The 16,689-nt window shown below is 29.9% G+C and overlaps 1 protein-coding gene across 1 annotated transcript in view; it reads left to right on the top strand.

Moving 5' to 3' along the window:
• The first annotated feature begins 14,471 nt into the window (after positions 1–14,471).
• The window catches only part of LOC129957343 (uncharacterized), a 28,973-nt gene continuing 26,755 nt past the window's right edge, over positions 14,472–16,689 (top strand). Inside the window, exon 1 of the mRNA XM_056069622.1 lies at positions 14,472–14,641. The gene's annotated coding sequence lies outside the window, so the exon portion shown is untranslated. The remainder of the gene's footprint in view (positions 14,642–16,689) is intronic.

Raw genomic sequence — 16,689 nt, 5'->3', positions numbered from 1 at the left:
AGTTTGGCGAAATCCAGCCAGATATTTTTTCATAAATAAAAACAAATGTTGATGTGAAATGTTTTCTTTTTGTGAAATATATTTTAAACATATTGAATCTTTTGATAATGGTAATTACTTAAATAGTTCATGAACTATCTATATGATTTAAAATTTTAACCCTTATGTTAATGTGAAAGTTAAAAAGGATTTAATTCAAAAAGAAAGAAATGATGAATCCAGCCTGAAGACTTCCTCAAGGATCACCCTCAGGCATTAGCGCTCTTTATATACAATGCATCATTTTTTATAGTCTATGTATTTTCTGTAGGCGGTTCAAGGTCACGTTTTTTACCTCGTTACTGGATGTTTGCGTCGCAACGCTGTGGCAGATAACAGTGTCTTTTTTCTTCAGTATCTATTTTTTTTTTCCCTTGCCACAGCTGTTAAGGTACCGCCAGCTTAATGTCCTTACTAAAACGTACTGGTGTGGGAAAAAAAAAAAAAAAACAAGCTTTGTCGAAACCATGGCAACGGACAAGGAGAAAGGGAGAATAGCAGGGCAAACGAGTTTCCTTGAAACGCCCACAGAAATTACACAGACTATAGTTTGGTTCAGAAAAAAATTTATTTTTAATTGAATATTATAATTATAACATTTATGATTAATTTCAATTCAAACCGATATTTAACTCATTAGATGTGGGATTATTCAATTATAAGTACAAATACCAAGAAGGATCGCAAAATTTATAATTTCTTTTTCACCAAAACTGATATAATTTCATACAACAAAAGCATACCTGAAACAAATGGTACTAAATAGTATATGATAATGCGAAATAATTATTTCCCAGATTCGCAATGTTCTCAACCTTTAAAGTAGGCGTCTTGGTATCACAAATTTTGGACTGAATAATTTAAATATATGTTTCCGTAAGTGATGGATCATCCTCTTGAAATTTCAATAAATTTTTATACAGAAATTCTCCAAAGAAAGAAAGGACACAGAGACTACTATTATCTTTTTCACCAGAACAGGATTATGAAAATTTCGCGATTTAGAAAGGGATTTATATTTGTTTAGTAAATATAACATCCCGTTTAGAATTGATCCTATGTATGTTGTTATATGGACATAGGAATTTTGAACCGTAATTAAATGATTAGAACGATACCACAGGAACACCGCACTTCATAGAGAACTTATTAATATCGAAAATTATATTGTACGATCTAAATAACTATTTAATGTTATCTAAAAACGAGAATAATAGGAATATTTGTGAGTTGGGCCTCCTATTTTTCCCCCCTCTAAAGGCCTTATCACACGGCCAAATACCGTCAGCACTTTCGTGGGCAATTTTCCGTTTTTACCCGCAGGCAACCGGTCAAGCAAGTTTTCCGTCATCGTGAGCATTTTTTGACCAGCTTGAAAATGTTGACGATAGCGACGGAAATATCGTTTGCAAATGAAATTCAACCAATCATGTCAAACTTCGATAGTGACGTAGTGTGCCAAGAATGGCGCGACTGACGCCAACTACTTTGTGAAAAGTAGTCCATTTTTTAGTGTGAATGCAAACCAACAACATCATCCAAAATGGCAAAAAAAATATTGTGGTCGAATGAAAAAGAGTCGGCTCTCATTGACCTTGTTCAGGAGAAGCCGGCTCTTTGGAATCCACTGGATACTCATTGTGCTAAAAAAACATTGTATGAATCGATAAGAATAGAAATGCTAAGGAGATGGCCCGAAGATGAGGACCACTTAACATCAGGTAGGTGAAATATTCTATGTTTCTCAGTATGATGTTGTGATCAAAAAACGTTTTATACGAATACATTTTATGATAATGCAGAAAGGCGGCATTTAATCAATTTTTAAAATTCTTTTAAATATGTACAAAAAATTCCTGATAAAAATTTCTGTATGTATATGTAACACAAATTATAAGCATCTCATCTATTTTGCTGAATTATTTTTTCTTTTAATCCCAGCTAAAATATTTGAAAAATATGAAACGCATAAAAAAAGTTTAACTATTTTAAAAATTGGGATGCAATTTATTTACTATATTGAACCATACGCAGGTTATATAATTGTATTATTCATTAAATAAGACAAGATGGTTAATGCGGCCAGTTAGCTCCTAACTTATTTCCGTATTCATTATTAGTTTTCATTTGGGATTATTGTGTTTCACTTATGTAAATGTGTATTAACATGCAGCATTACTTTCTTACAAATATACCCTATTTTTCATGAAACTAAAAGAAAAATTATTAAGAATTTATTCTATATTCATTTACAAGTCAAATTATACAAAATTAAATTTGGTATTGTGTAAAATAATTTAAGTTAAAGATATTTGGCTACGTAAAATTACATTATTATGATGCATATACACACACATATTTCTATAAAGAAATATATATATATATATATATTTCTTACTAAATTCTTTTTAATTTATTCCAGAAATACTTCGCAAGAAATTTTGAATACTAAGGTCATATTTCCAAAGAGAGGATAAAAGAGCAAGATTGCCTTCAGGATCAGCAGCTCTGGATATTGCACCAAAATGGGTGCATTATCACAGACTGCTGTTCCTGAGGGACACAATATATGTAGGCTCTTCCGAGTCCAATTTGGATGATTCGTTTGCAACTGATGGGTGCTCGGAACCAATGGTATATTTTGCTAAAATGTTTATAATTCTTATATAATGCTTTTATTTAGTTGATGAATAACTTATATGCATATTTAGTTATAATTGAGCTTAATCATTGACCTTTAATTTTTAAAATTGAATGATGAAAAAGCCGGTCAAGAAGTGAATTGAAATAGAATGTATAACTAAATAACATCTTATGTAATTGAATTTAACATCTAATGTAATTGAATTTTATTAAATATATCTAGTGATCATATCATTAATTAACCGTATACCAATCAATCGATTAATATTAGAAGGGTCTAGCATCTAATCTCTTGAAGGAGTTGGGTGGTACCTTTATTCTTAACATGGGCATTTCTATGCGCATTTAAATATATCCTTTGATTAATTTTTCAATGTATAGTAAAACATAATTATTTTTAGATTTCTGTGGAGGAAGCAGATCACTTTGAAGCATACGAAGAAAATTGCCCAGAGTCTTCGGCAGCAACTCCGCAGAAGAGAGTTGCCGAATCAAGCAATAACAGTGTAGGTCCTCCTCCGAAAAGACGCCGTCAAACAAATGTGGGAGAAGACGTTTTACGAATGGTGTCAGAAGTATTAAAAAAAAAAGTGAAGCTTCGGAATCTGTTCCCCATGCGGTGGGACAACTTGTTGTTTCCACTTTTAAAAAACTGACACCACCGTATGGGGAACAGTTCACCCGAAGGATTTTTGAACTAGTCATGGAGTTTGGTGAAATCCAGCCAGATTTATTTTCATGAATAAAAAAAAAAAATGATGTGAAATGTTTTCTTTTTGTGAAATATATTTTAAACATATTGAATCTTTTGATAATGGTAATTACTTAAATAGTTCATTAACAGCATCTATATAATTTAAAAACCTATGTTAATGTGAAAAGTAATAAGGATTAATTCTGTTTTCTAACCTTGAAATAGATATCATATAGTACATTTAAGGGAATCATAAGGTATGAATGATTCTGCACTGTTTCATCTTTTTAATGTAAGAAAATACTTTTTCTATTTAAATGGTGCAGTGAGAAAATGCTTCAAAAATTATGTATTTTTAACATTCATACATATGTGAGCCTGATTACTTTCTAAACATGAGATGTTCTCTGTTTATTATAAAGCTTTTTTTATTGAAATTTTAAGTTATTTTTACAATAACATAGTAATTTTAATGCTTATTTCTGCAACACTACAGGAGCATCTATTATTGTAAAACATACAGTGGCTCCCAAAAGTGTTCGTACACTAAAGAAATTTGCAGAAATTGTGTTCTATACTTCTTAATAAAGCATTTTATTAGTTGGTTTTCTTAATTAGCATCTTTAAATAGTTCTCAATAAAACTGAACAAATATTTTTATAAAAAATCAAGTAGTATTGTTCTAAAAAATAAATAAATAAAAAATGTCACAAAATTAGAACACAAGTCTTTGTACATCCAAACATTATTTATTTAAATTAATCATAAAAATATCTTTCGCGGCTGATTTTTCTTCTAATTGAAAAATACACTAAAATCGTTTGATTTCAGTATTTAATATCACAATTATTTATTCTATTTACTTTTTTCTTAGATATGCATGCATTCGTAAATAAACGAGTTTAAACGTACGAAAATTAATTATATTTCATTTTAAAGCTGGAAAATCAATTAGAGGCATTGCAACTATAACTAATCTACCTCATTCAACGGTGCAAAGCATAATAAAACGTTACAGAGAGGGAAAAAGGATTGTAAACAAGCCTCGCAATGGTCGCCCTCAAATTCTGTCAGCTAGAAGTCAAAGAAATATTGTGAGTAAATTTCTAAAAAATCCATGTCTGAGTGCAATAAAGTTTACTTCACAATATAATGAATCAAACGAAACTTCTATTTTATGTGAAACTATTCGTAGAATTCTTCGGAATGCCGGTATACATGGCTGCTCTGCACGAAGAAAATTCTTTGTAAGTCAGAAGAACAGAATTGCTAGGCTTAAATTTGCCAAATCTATGATAAACCAGCCACAGAGCTATTGGAATCGTGTCTTATTTGCAGATGAAAGTAAGTTTAACATCTTTGGGTCAGATGGGAGAATCATTGTATGGAGGGGAAAAAGAAAAAACGAAGAACTTAATCCCAAGAATTTAGTTGGAACAGTAAAACATGACGGTGGAGGTGTCATGGTTTGGGGGTGTATGTCAGCAGCTGGAGTAGGCAATTTAGTATTCATTGATGGTATAATGGATCATAGAGTTTATATAAATATTCTCAATAATAATTTAAAAGTGTCAGCACAAAAATTGGGCATTTTAAACAACTTTGTGTATTACCAAGACAACGATCCTAAGCACACGGCCATGAATGTTCGTCTTTTTTGCCTCTATCATTGCCCTCAAACCCTTAAAACACAAGCTCAATCACCGGATTTAAACCCTATAGAACATATTTGGAAAGAATTAGAGGTGCGAATAAGAAGTCACGACATTAAATCGAAAATTCAACTGAAAGCAGTAATTATCGAAGAATGGAACAAGATCGGTGCAGTAGTAACCGATTGTTTAGTTAAATCTATGCCCAAACGTTTAAAAGCTGTTATAAAGAATAAAGGATATCCTACTAAATACTAAACATTTATAAAAATTTAGAAAATTTCATATTTAGTGATGTTTTTTTAAAGTGTATGATCACTTTTGTGTCTTATTTTTGTGCAATTTTATTTATTGCCATTTTTAAAAAAATAATTTGCATCGTAATTAAAATTTATTCTTCATTGCTTTATTAAGAACTGTAAAAATATGCTATGAAAAAATTTTCTTGTAAAAATAAGAATATATAACGGTAAATAATGAGGTTTTTAATTGATTCTTGTTTGTGTACGAACACTTTTGGGAGCCACTGTATTAGATTTTGATAACATAAAAATGATCATACTTCTATCATTACAAAATTAAATCACCTTTTGTACGATTAACAATAAAATTCAGGCTTCTTTTTCAACATTTTTTTCTTCTAAATTAAAAAAAATTACAAATTAATTTGAAACGATACATCATTTATGATTATATATTGGCATTGAGAAAGCTGCATAGAGACAAATTCAAAAAGATTTGAAGGATATAAAAACAGCTCTATAGTTGCATTTTTTAGAGTATTTTTGAAACTAGTACGAGACTAAATGATGAATTGCCTTAAAATTTAACAATATTATTATTTCTTGCAACCCTAGAAAGGTTTTTTTAAAATGCTTAACAAGTTATCCAATCATACTAATTCCGATGTTAATACCAAAAGAATCATCTGTCATAACAACAGATATATACATCAGCAGTTCTAAAATTCAAAGTAAACTTTTTGTAAAACATTGCACAAAGATTTAGATCTATCCATGCGCCTAAATCCAATATCAGTGCATAGGAGGGTCGTTAGTGATAGATGAAATGCATTCCAAACAACTAGTTTCGACATAAAATTATTTTTATACAAGTCTGAAAGCGGCTATATTTGGTAGATTTACATATATATGGGAAAGTCTATACATATATTCCCGTTCAACTCAAGGATATCGTAAGGGATTTTCCTAAGCAAGTCTTCCAGACAGGTGCCCTTATAGGGGCCATATTAGTTAATTTGAAATGAGAAATCATGAGCTCTGAATTTGGAGAATAAGGCCAAAATTGTGGATGAAGGAGCTGTTCTAGTGACGTATGAATCGATAGTGGATATCATCAAAAGTACTCATGAATTTTCTGAATCAAATTATATTTCAACGATCTTGGGAGAGTTTCGAAAGGCTTGATGAAAAGCTGCGAATCGCTATACGAGAACTATTAAGGAATTTCAAAACTTGTTTTCTACCTGTGACGCTGCTGCAACGTGACACAATATCGATATAGGAGATCATCCACAAATCAAGCTACAAAAAGATGTCTGCCCCTGACAAAAAAAAAAAAAAAAAAAAAAAAAAAAAGAGGCTGAACGGCTAGTTAAAGATATGGTAGAGTGGAGTAATCGAGAAATCTTCGGGACCTTGGGCTTCTATTGTGCTTGTTAAGAACAAAGATGGGTAGACTCGATTATTCTGTGTGGATTATAGAAAATTAAATGAAATAACAAAAAAGGATAATCACCCTCTCCCACGAATAGATAACATTCTAGATGTCTTAAATGGGAGCCAATGATTTTCGATATTGGATTTGAAAAGCGTATTCTAGTACCGGAAAATATGGGAAAGACAATTTTTACCACCAGACAAGGGCTTTAACAATTGTTTGAATTATGCAATGCTCTGGCCACATTTGAAAAATGAAAAAATGAATAAGACTGTACTACAACTTTCGTCTAAACTTTAGACGACGATGCTCAACTCATGGTTTACGTGCGATATCCAGGTTTAACAGATATACAGGAGGACATTTTATTTTGCAAACCAATGTCAACAACAACTATAGGTGAAGATATTTTTCTTATGGTCGAATCGTTTTTTAAAGAAGAAAGATTAAATTGGAATCAGTGTTTCAGTATTTGCACCGACGGTGCGGCTGCCATGACAGCATTTCAAAAGGGATTTTCGACAAGAGCAAAACAAATGAATCCACAAATTATATCGATTCATTGTTTGTTACATAAATAAAATCTTGCTTCAAAAAAAATTATCACCCAAATTATGTATCGTTTTGGACGAAATCGTTGCGGTAGTCAATTTTATCAAATCAAGAGCTCTTAACTGTAGAATTTTCCGCGCACTGTGTTTCGAATTTGGTGCAGAATACGAACATTTATTATATTATTCTGAAGTTATATGGCTGTCCCGGGGCAAAGTTGTTCAAAGAGTATTATCATTACGGACAGAAGTCGAATTATTTTTGAGAGAAAAGAAACACCCATTAGCATCTAAATTCTCCGAGTGTAAGTGGATAACTCAAGTTGCTTATTTGTCAGATATTTTATTTGAAATAAATAATCTAAATACGTCTATGCAACGACGTAATCATACTGTTATTGAATTAACTGAAAAAATTACATGTTTTAAAAATAAACTCCAATTATGGAGAAATAAGGTTGAAGTAAAGAAACTTGCTTCATTCCCGACTCTTAATTTACTTGTTGAAGACAATAATATTGATATCACAGATTTTGAAATACAGAAAATTATTATTAATCATTTAGAAAAACTAATAGCAGACTTTGATCGATATTTCCCAGCAGACAATGTTTTCAAATATAATAGGGTTCGAATGCCATTTAATTTTGATGTAAGTGATTTGCATGAGGAATTTGTTAATATTAATCAATTTCAAGAACAATTAATAGAAATACAAAGTGACCAAGTACTTCGATATAATTTCTACAAAAACACTGAATCTTTATGTGCTTTCTGGTTAAAATTAAAAACCGAAAAGCCAATAATTGTTAAAGAAGCCCTAAAAGTATTATTGCCCTTTTCAACAACATATATGTGTGAGGCTGGTTTTTCGGCTCTGTGTGTAATCAAAAACAATTACCGGAACAAGTTAAATCCTGAAATAGATATAAGGTGCTCCTTGACAAGCATTCAACCGAGATTTGAAGATCTTTCAAAATATATTCAAGCACAAGGTTCTCATTAAAACTGTATGACTTGCATTTAAAATTTAAAAAACTTAACATATGTATTGATGTTTCTTTTTTTTTTTTAGGAATAAGTTAAAATGTCAATTATTTTCAAAAAGTTATAAATATATTTTAATATGGTCAATAAAAATTATTAAAAACACTTGATTATTAATTAAATTTTCCTTGGATCGAAAAGTACTTTTTTTATCTTTATTATTAAAAAAATAAATAAAAAATTTGTAAGTTTAAAAAAATCATCATCGTAGGATTGAAGATTTTTAAAAATACGATCTAAAATAAAGCAATGAAAAAATTGACTTTTTTTTTGGATCGCGACATGAACATATTTCTCAAATTTGGTTCGCGGCTTAAAAAGGTTAAGAACCACTGGTCTAAAGCATGCTTATTATATTTTAAATAATATCATAATAGGAGGAAAAATATTTGAAATTTTTTTTAATAATATTCGAGAAGTATTCTAGAGATAACAAAATGCTAACTTTAATTAAGTCCGAAGAAATGCAGATTCTTCCGGAAAAAGGTTGCTTATATGGACACATTATTTCGGCAGAATGAAATTAAATTGATCCAAATTAAGGCAATAACTGATTGGCCTTGTTTCGAAATGGTGCATGAATTCCGTATTTTCCTTCGACTATGCATCTATTGCTAGTTTTCAAATGAACAGAAGAATGCGAGAACATATCTCAATCGGATTGGCAAAGATAGATGCGGATCATCTTAAATAAGGATGCTAGCAATAAAGGAATTGGAGCAGTATTCTCCCAAATAATCGAAAACGATGAACAAGTCAACTTATTTTAGTAAAAGTTCTGTTAGCTATCATTAAGTTCAACGATTAAAAATAGTTTCACCAAAAATTTCCCATCGTCATTAATTGTATGGTAAAACATTTCTCATTTGGACTGAACTGATCGAGATGGCTTTTGAATTTTACCTAAGTCGGATCCCAAAGGCGAGACAGCTTGTCAAATTCAGAAACTTCAGGAATACGACTCCGAAATCCAGCATTGCAAAGGAACTTGCCATGGACAAGATAAATTCAACCTGTGAGGATTATCATTAACCAGCAATGCAATTTTTTTTGGTATCTCTAATAACATCCGAAATCCTATGCATCAATGCATTAAGATTAGTTCTTGCAGCTAAAACTTTTGAAGGTTAGCCAGACTCTAATCTCTTGTCTTTATATTCAATCAAATATGACCAAATTATAATGACCTGACAATGATTGCTTTCAAAAATCGAATTTGAAACAGCAGTCAACATGAGAAATAGATGCGTAACAAATTGAGAAATTGAACCTTTTGCACCAGATTAAATCAGCTTCGCTGATTTAGTTCAGGATAAAAGGCATAGGTAGGATTCGAAGTGTCATGGAAAACAAAATTGAAATTTTGATACCATTCAACAAAATTATTAATTAGAGGAGATAATTTGTCTGTTGCCCAAAAAGAGTAACTGTGTTTTAATGATAATGATGAGGGCTTCTCAGTCAATTTAAAAAGTTCTATAAACAATATGCAATGGTCTCCTTCAAAAAAAAAATTAGAGCGGTAAATCTACCTTTTATTTTTAAAAGGTGTTGTCGCAGATGCGCATTGATTAAATATGAGTTTTAGAGGCGGATCAAATTTTAGGAGAAGAGGTTTTAGTGGGCACCGAAAGTTTGGAAGCACCCGGAATGGCTCGTCTTCCCAGCCTCCTAATCATCAAGGTCTAGAGCTCCGGCTACTAAGCGTAAAGGTGAAAATTTCGAAGAGACCGCAGCCGGAACGGTTCTGCCTGAAACCAAACCACAGAGGACAGAACCACCTAAAAAGTTGGAAGTGCCAAAGCCCAAGGCTCTCTCAACAACATTTTCAGAATATAATAACGAGTCGGCTTTTGAGAAGACGTCACCCGTGTGGTGACAGGGTATGAAAGAATAGTTCCACTGTAACTCAAGCACGTCATACGAGGCGACTAAAATGGGTACCCAGTCTGGCGCAAATAAATATAGAATGCGGTGGAAAAGAATTCAGAGGAAGGCACTGGCCCACCCTGGGCTCTCTAAATATGATGATGGTAAATCTACAAATGAATTTCTTTTACACCTTGGACAAAATTCGTATGCTATTAATATTTCGAGATCAAATGTAGAATTCCATAAATGAATCCTTTCACTCTTCAACCTTTTATTTAACAAAAAGATAAACTGTCACACAAACATACAAAATATGACAAATGCTCGAAAGGGTAAAATTATGTTTACTATCCATGATCAAGTATACACTGTACAATTACTTAATTCAGAAACTATGTTTAGTTGCTTTTAATGTTACATGAGAATATAGCCTCTGATTTGTTTCCTATGGTAGTCTCACTATAATCTCATTGCTTAATACCAGGTGCGAATGATTAAAAAGTGGATTTCCAAATACACATTCAATTATGGTTGCAGGATAAAATCCATACTCATAAAATAGATGATACAATCAACACAGAATTGCCAAAACCTGAAAATGACCCAATGTTGCATAATGTCATTAAAACGCAAATGATGCACGATTCATGTAAAAATAATTCATATATGAAGGGTGCAAAATGTTCTAATAAATATCCAAGAAAAATTAGAAAGACACACAGACAGAGAAAACTTAACACCTATTATGACATTGAAGAAAACCAGATAATATTTAATAAAAAAAGGAAGCACGGGCATCTGATGTTCAAATTGATATCTACAGGCTTTACTTTTTTTGTCCATTATTGTCATGAGCATTCACAATGCAAGGTTATTATTGAATACGGTAGTTCTATCAAATCCATCACACATTATTTATGTATTATTTTCATTCTGTTATCACTATTACTGTGTTTAAGCTCCAGTGCTAAACTCTATATCGGCCCATTTTCCACCGAAATCCAATTGACCACATTGATTTTAAATGAAGTGTTTTGATTTTAAATAAAATGTTTTATTTTATGATTTTTCGCTAAAATTTTAGGTGTAGATTCGCAGCACTTAAAAACCACCAAATCTGTAGCTGTGATACATATACCAAATACGTAACCTTAATACGTATGTACCAAAAAGTCTTTACAATTTTAGATGTGAAAAAAAAAAAAAAAAAAAAAAAAACTACACTGGCTTAAGAAAATTCAATTAGTTTTGGATGAAATTTCTCAACCATTTCGTAGTCATGAAGATTTAAAACAGACAATTTGAAATGAGTCATAGCTTTTCAGTATACCTGTATTCCTATAGAAATACTAAATAATAAGCCACAAGTGGTTTCCTAAGACCCTGGCTAGATGGAAAGCAAAATAATTTTTTGAGAATATGGCAATTGGGAGGAAATAAATGAATTGAAAACTATTAGATTAAAAAAAAAATATTTTAATTGTATATGAACATAAACTTGCACTGCGAAGCGAATTCTGCATGCAGAATAAAATTATTTATGCCTTATCCACAAATTCAATCCATATATGCAGCCTGCTGGTTCATGTGATGCAGCAACTGATTGTATTAAGCCCAAATCATAAATTTTAATTCTTACAAAAGTGACAATTCTCCTTCGTTAACAAGTGGGTTGGAAAGTACTACACTTATCAAGAAAATTAAATTGAATTTCAGAGATTCGGGTTCTACCCTATGGCATTAGATGACACAGATTAGAGAACATATACATGCGATTCTAAATTCACTAATCAAGACAGACAGTTCTGCTAAGTCTGCTATTTGCAAACCCTTCAGAAATTATTTTGAACTTGCAGAAACTTATTTGAGTAGTAGGAACCAATCTATCAAATGATTTTTACAAACTTAAGTAGAAGTCAAATGGTTGTTGAGGAAATTAATAAAGTAGCTATTTCTGCAGTTCAATATCCAGATCAGGATACTAAAATTAGCGCAGGAAAACCAATTTGTAGAAGAAATTTCTGATTTTCAGAGCATCAAAGAATTTATAATATCGATGATGATTCTTCATATCTAATCAGTATGATTTCAATAAAACACTATGTCACCTGATATAATCAAAATCAATTACAAAAGATACAGCTCCAAAAAATTATAAAAATTCAATGTAATTGATTTTTTACCCCATCAGCTGTCATTCATGAGCATTCAAATTTTTTAATAACTTTTCCCAACCACACATGTAAAACTGCAAGATAGTCAGTAGTCAAATAAAAAGTTTCAGAAGAAAATTATTTTGAAACAGAATTTCACAAGTCAATAATAAGAGTATAAGCAGAGGGCATTTACAAGGGCATCCATTTGTTTGGAAAAACAAATTATTTCAAGCAATCACTTACAATAATGCTTTATTTCCAAATAGAGCCTTGAACATCACGAATTCAATTCTTAGATAATATGTAAAATAAGTCCATCATGGCAAAGTACTTTGTCCATAATTTTCTCATTGGAAACATTTCTTATTTCATTCTCAGAAATATAAGGAAATTGGTTTTCAAATTCTAATTCAAATCACTCTTTCCTTAAACTTCATTAAGGAAATAGCATTCCAATATAATCTTCATGATTTCAAGTTCTTTTACTCAATATGGTCATAGCAATAAAATGCACATAAAAATATCTACACTAAAGTATAAGACCAATTTGCAAAATGCTATTATTTAACTGACGTACGATATTTCTCAATAAAATAAAAATAATAAAAGCAATTGAATCTACTTTCTGATCCAGGATATCTCAAATAATTTTTCATCAAGAACTAAAGAACTTGCATAGAAACACAACAAAAAATTCAAATTTACAAATTTTTTGGAGAAAATATCAGGTATATTTTTATATGCGATTATTCCAGGATTTCCATAAACAGCAAAAACTTCCTATTACATATCAGAATTTTCAATAAATGAGATTCAAGCTTACTTTTAAATGAATTTTTCATAACATTCATTAACAATAGCGGGGGGAAAAAATCTCATTAGGCTTAAGACATTTTTAGCTCCATTTTTGCAATGATCTATCAGATTTTTATTAAGTAAGCATTTAAGTTGAAGCCTTTATTAACCACATTTTCTCGTAAATAAAAGAACTTAAAAATTATTGCAAAGCAATCAAAGAGGAAACCTTTAATACAAACGCATAATGCAATCCATCCTACTATTGGTGCTGCTTTAGACAATGATTTGCTGAGATAAAGTGAAATCATTGACAAGTAAAGATTTCTTCGTAAAAATATTTTAGAAAAAAAAATAATTTATAATGATAATGCATTCAACAAAAAAATAATACGAATAAATTGTACCAAAATGATTTCTTGAATTAAGAATACTCCAGAAAATTCGAATAGTTTAAAAAATCATTTCACTTCATTACGGTTACCCAAATTGAACAATTTTTTTTTCTCTCATGCTGCAACTGTTTAGCTATAATTTAAAGAACAAATGGTTAATTTCGCTTTCGATTCTTTGCAAAGTAACTGAATTTACTAATATATTTTTATGAAATTATCAATAAAACTCTCTAGCCTATTTTCTATGATTCTGAAGAGTTTCACAATTTCTAATAGAAAATGTATGATTTTTAATAATCTCAAAGAATGACTTTCATAATCTTAAAGTTGTGAAAGGCAAATTCATTTGATCATAACTTTTATTTGAAACTGTATTCACTACAATTTTCATTAATTTATTTTGTGCATGTATAGGGCGGGTCTTCTTCCATAGAGCCCATATCAAACATAAACCAACCCATCAGCAAGAAATTATTTGAATTATTTAGCTGTATTTTATAAGTTAAAAAATTCTCCAGTCATTTTAACAGGATTGGAAAAGATTTATTTTGAAGGATCAAAATTACTCTTTCATGAACAAGAATGTCAAATATGTTAACGATTTCTGGCTTTCGGTTAAAGAATTTTAATAGTAAAATTTTAGGGGTTGATTTAAAATCATTGTTATCATATACACTAATTTATCTTTTGGATGTATTGAAATTAAAGACTGTACAGTTTTTATAATAATAATAATATAGCTATTTATATTATTATACTAATATAAAAAATTACCGTTTCATATCCGATTGTGAATAAACAAGATATTAAATAAATATTTTACAGACAGACCAGCGCCTCTATGAGAAAATCTAACTACTAGTTTTGAGTTATTTTCTCACCAAGACATGTTCCGATTATTATCTTCATATTGTTGTCACGAAATAAATCAAAATAATGAATAGAAGAAGAACTAAATAATAATATTTACTTCTATATATTATGTCTACACTGCGACTACAGAATTTCATTCATTAAATCTAGAAATTTCATAATCGAATTTAATTTCTTTGATTATAAAAGATATACGATATATTTGTAACAATTTGTTGACAAGCAGCTGTTTCAACTTTGACAGGTACATCATCACTTTATAAATTTTTTAAATTCTTGATTAAAATTCAGAAATGCGTAGTTTTCATTTTGTTGAATTCGTGTTAAGCCATCCAAATATGGAATTCTAAGCAATCTCTTTTTTGTTGTTGAATTCTGAATATTTTTAATACAATTATTTAATTTGTTTTTTTTTTTTAACTTTTCATTAAAATTAAATCATTGGTAGATGCTTTATGTAATGTTTAAAGCAAATAGTTTTAACTTTATAAAGTTTTTTCAGCATTGGATATTTTATTTTTGTCAAAAGAATGAATTCATATATATATTCTTTAATACTGCTGTTAAATGTACATATTATAACTTATTTTGGAACATTCATCCAAATTTTTAATTAATTTGTGACTGTGGCTCTCAAACTTAAAATGTAGAATGTAATTAAAGTAGTAAAAATTCATTGAATACACAATAAACTTTGTTGTACTGTTTTTCTGGGCTACAGGCATTTTTTTAAACATTTAAAATTTGAGTTTATATTTCCATTAGGCATAAACTCAACATTTCATACAAAAATGTGAAAACTTTCTGGTCATGCATAATATGTGTCAGTATGAAAACTGTATTCTTTATTTTTTTTATGAATTTTAAATGCAGATGTTAGTATTTTTGCTATAAATTATTGGCAATAATACATTAATTAATAATATTTGACTGTCTTTCTTATATTTTGAAATTTATTAGATTGTTACGTAAATTATTATGCTTGTTAATTATTATATGATTAGTTTAATGATATTATTTTATTAATTAATAAATATTTATTTCATTAAACATCTTAAGAATTAATTTAAAAACTTGAAATTAGTATAATGAACTGGAAATAGACTCCATAATGATATATACAAATTTCATATTTCTTCTGCTCTTTCTCCAAGCATTAGTGTAGGAAGAATATACATGTATTTTAGATACTATAAAAAATTAATTTCCAATTTAAGAAATTTATATGTGTGGGTATTTTTTATAATAGTATGATATGATTTTGCTTGAATGAAAAATATCTCCATAGCTATCATAATTCCATTTGCATTTAATTCAATTATATATAATATGTTAGCATCAAATATCAGTTTTTAGAAATTTTCATATGTGTTTGAATATTGCTATTTTCATTCTCTATTAGCTACTTTATTTAATACTTATATATTTGTTGCATACCATGAGTGAACTTTTAGCTTAACCTGCACTTTATTGCCAAACATTCTCAATTGACTAACAGTGGCATATTTGATTATTAATTGCTGGTCTTAATAAACATGACATCTTTGAGGAGGTTTTCGATTAATCTCTAAAATGCAGTTAATATACAGTGGCTAAAAAAATTGAGAGTACACCTTACGTTTACTTGATAAATGCGACTTTCAATATAAATAACTCATTAACGGGAAGTGCAAACTTGTTTTTATTTTTACTCATAACAAATGGTTTAATTTAGAGTAAAAATAAAGTGAAATCAATGAAAAATTTCTAAATTGAAAATTTTCAGAAGCATTTTAAATAAAGATACGCAGAATTTTGCCTCAAAAAATTGAGAATACACCAATGAAATTTTTGCAATATCATGTATAGAAACAAAATGTCACTATTAAGTTGCATGTCTTTTGGCTCTTATAATGGTCTCTAAACGTCATGGTACCGATTCGACCAATTTTTGGTGGTATCTGAAGATATTTTACCCATTCTTCTTGCACCACTTGTTTTAAATGGGTTTTGTTTCTAATTTTGTATTTTTGAACCACTTTTTCGAGTATCCCCCACGAATATTCAATGGCATTGATGTCAGGGTACTGTGGTGGTGTGTGTAACTGTTGTTTACAATGAAAAAGACATCGTATTTTGACGTTACGTGCATTCTGTTTGGGGTCGTTGTCCTGCTGGGAAATGGAATTTCCATCTATAACCCAAATTTTTAACACTTTCCTTTAGATTGCTGCTACCATATGGTTCATCCAACTTGTTGCAGAAACTTTTCAAATCATCGGCAGAAGTGTAAGTGGTGAAACTGTGCTAAAT

This window comes from Argiope bruennichi, chromosome 11 (genome assembly GCF_947563725.1).
Source record: "Argiope bruennichi chromosome 11, qqArgBrue1.1, whole genome shotgun sequence".
Taxonomy (NCBI): Eukaryota; Metazoa; Arthropoda; class Arachnida; order Araneae; family Araneidae; genus Argiope; species Argiope bruennichi.
Note: the sequence above shows the minus strand (reverse complement) of the source record. Positions and strands in the feature narration are given on the sequence as shown.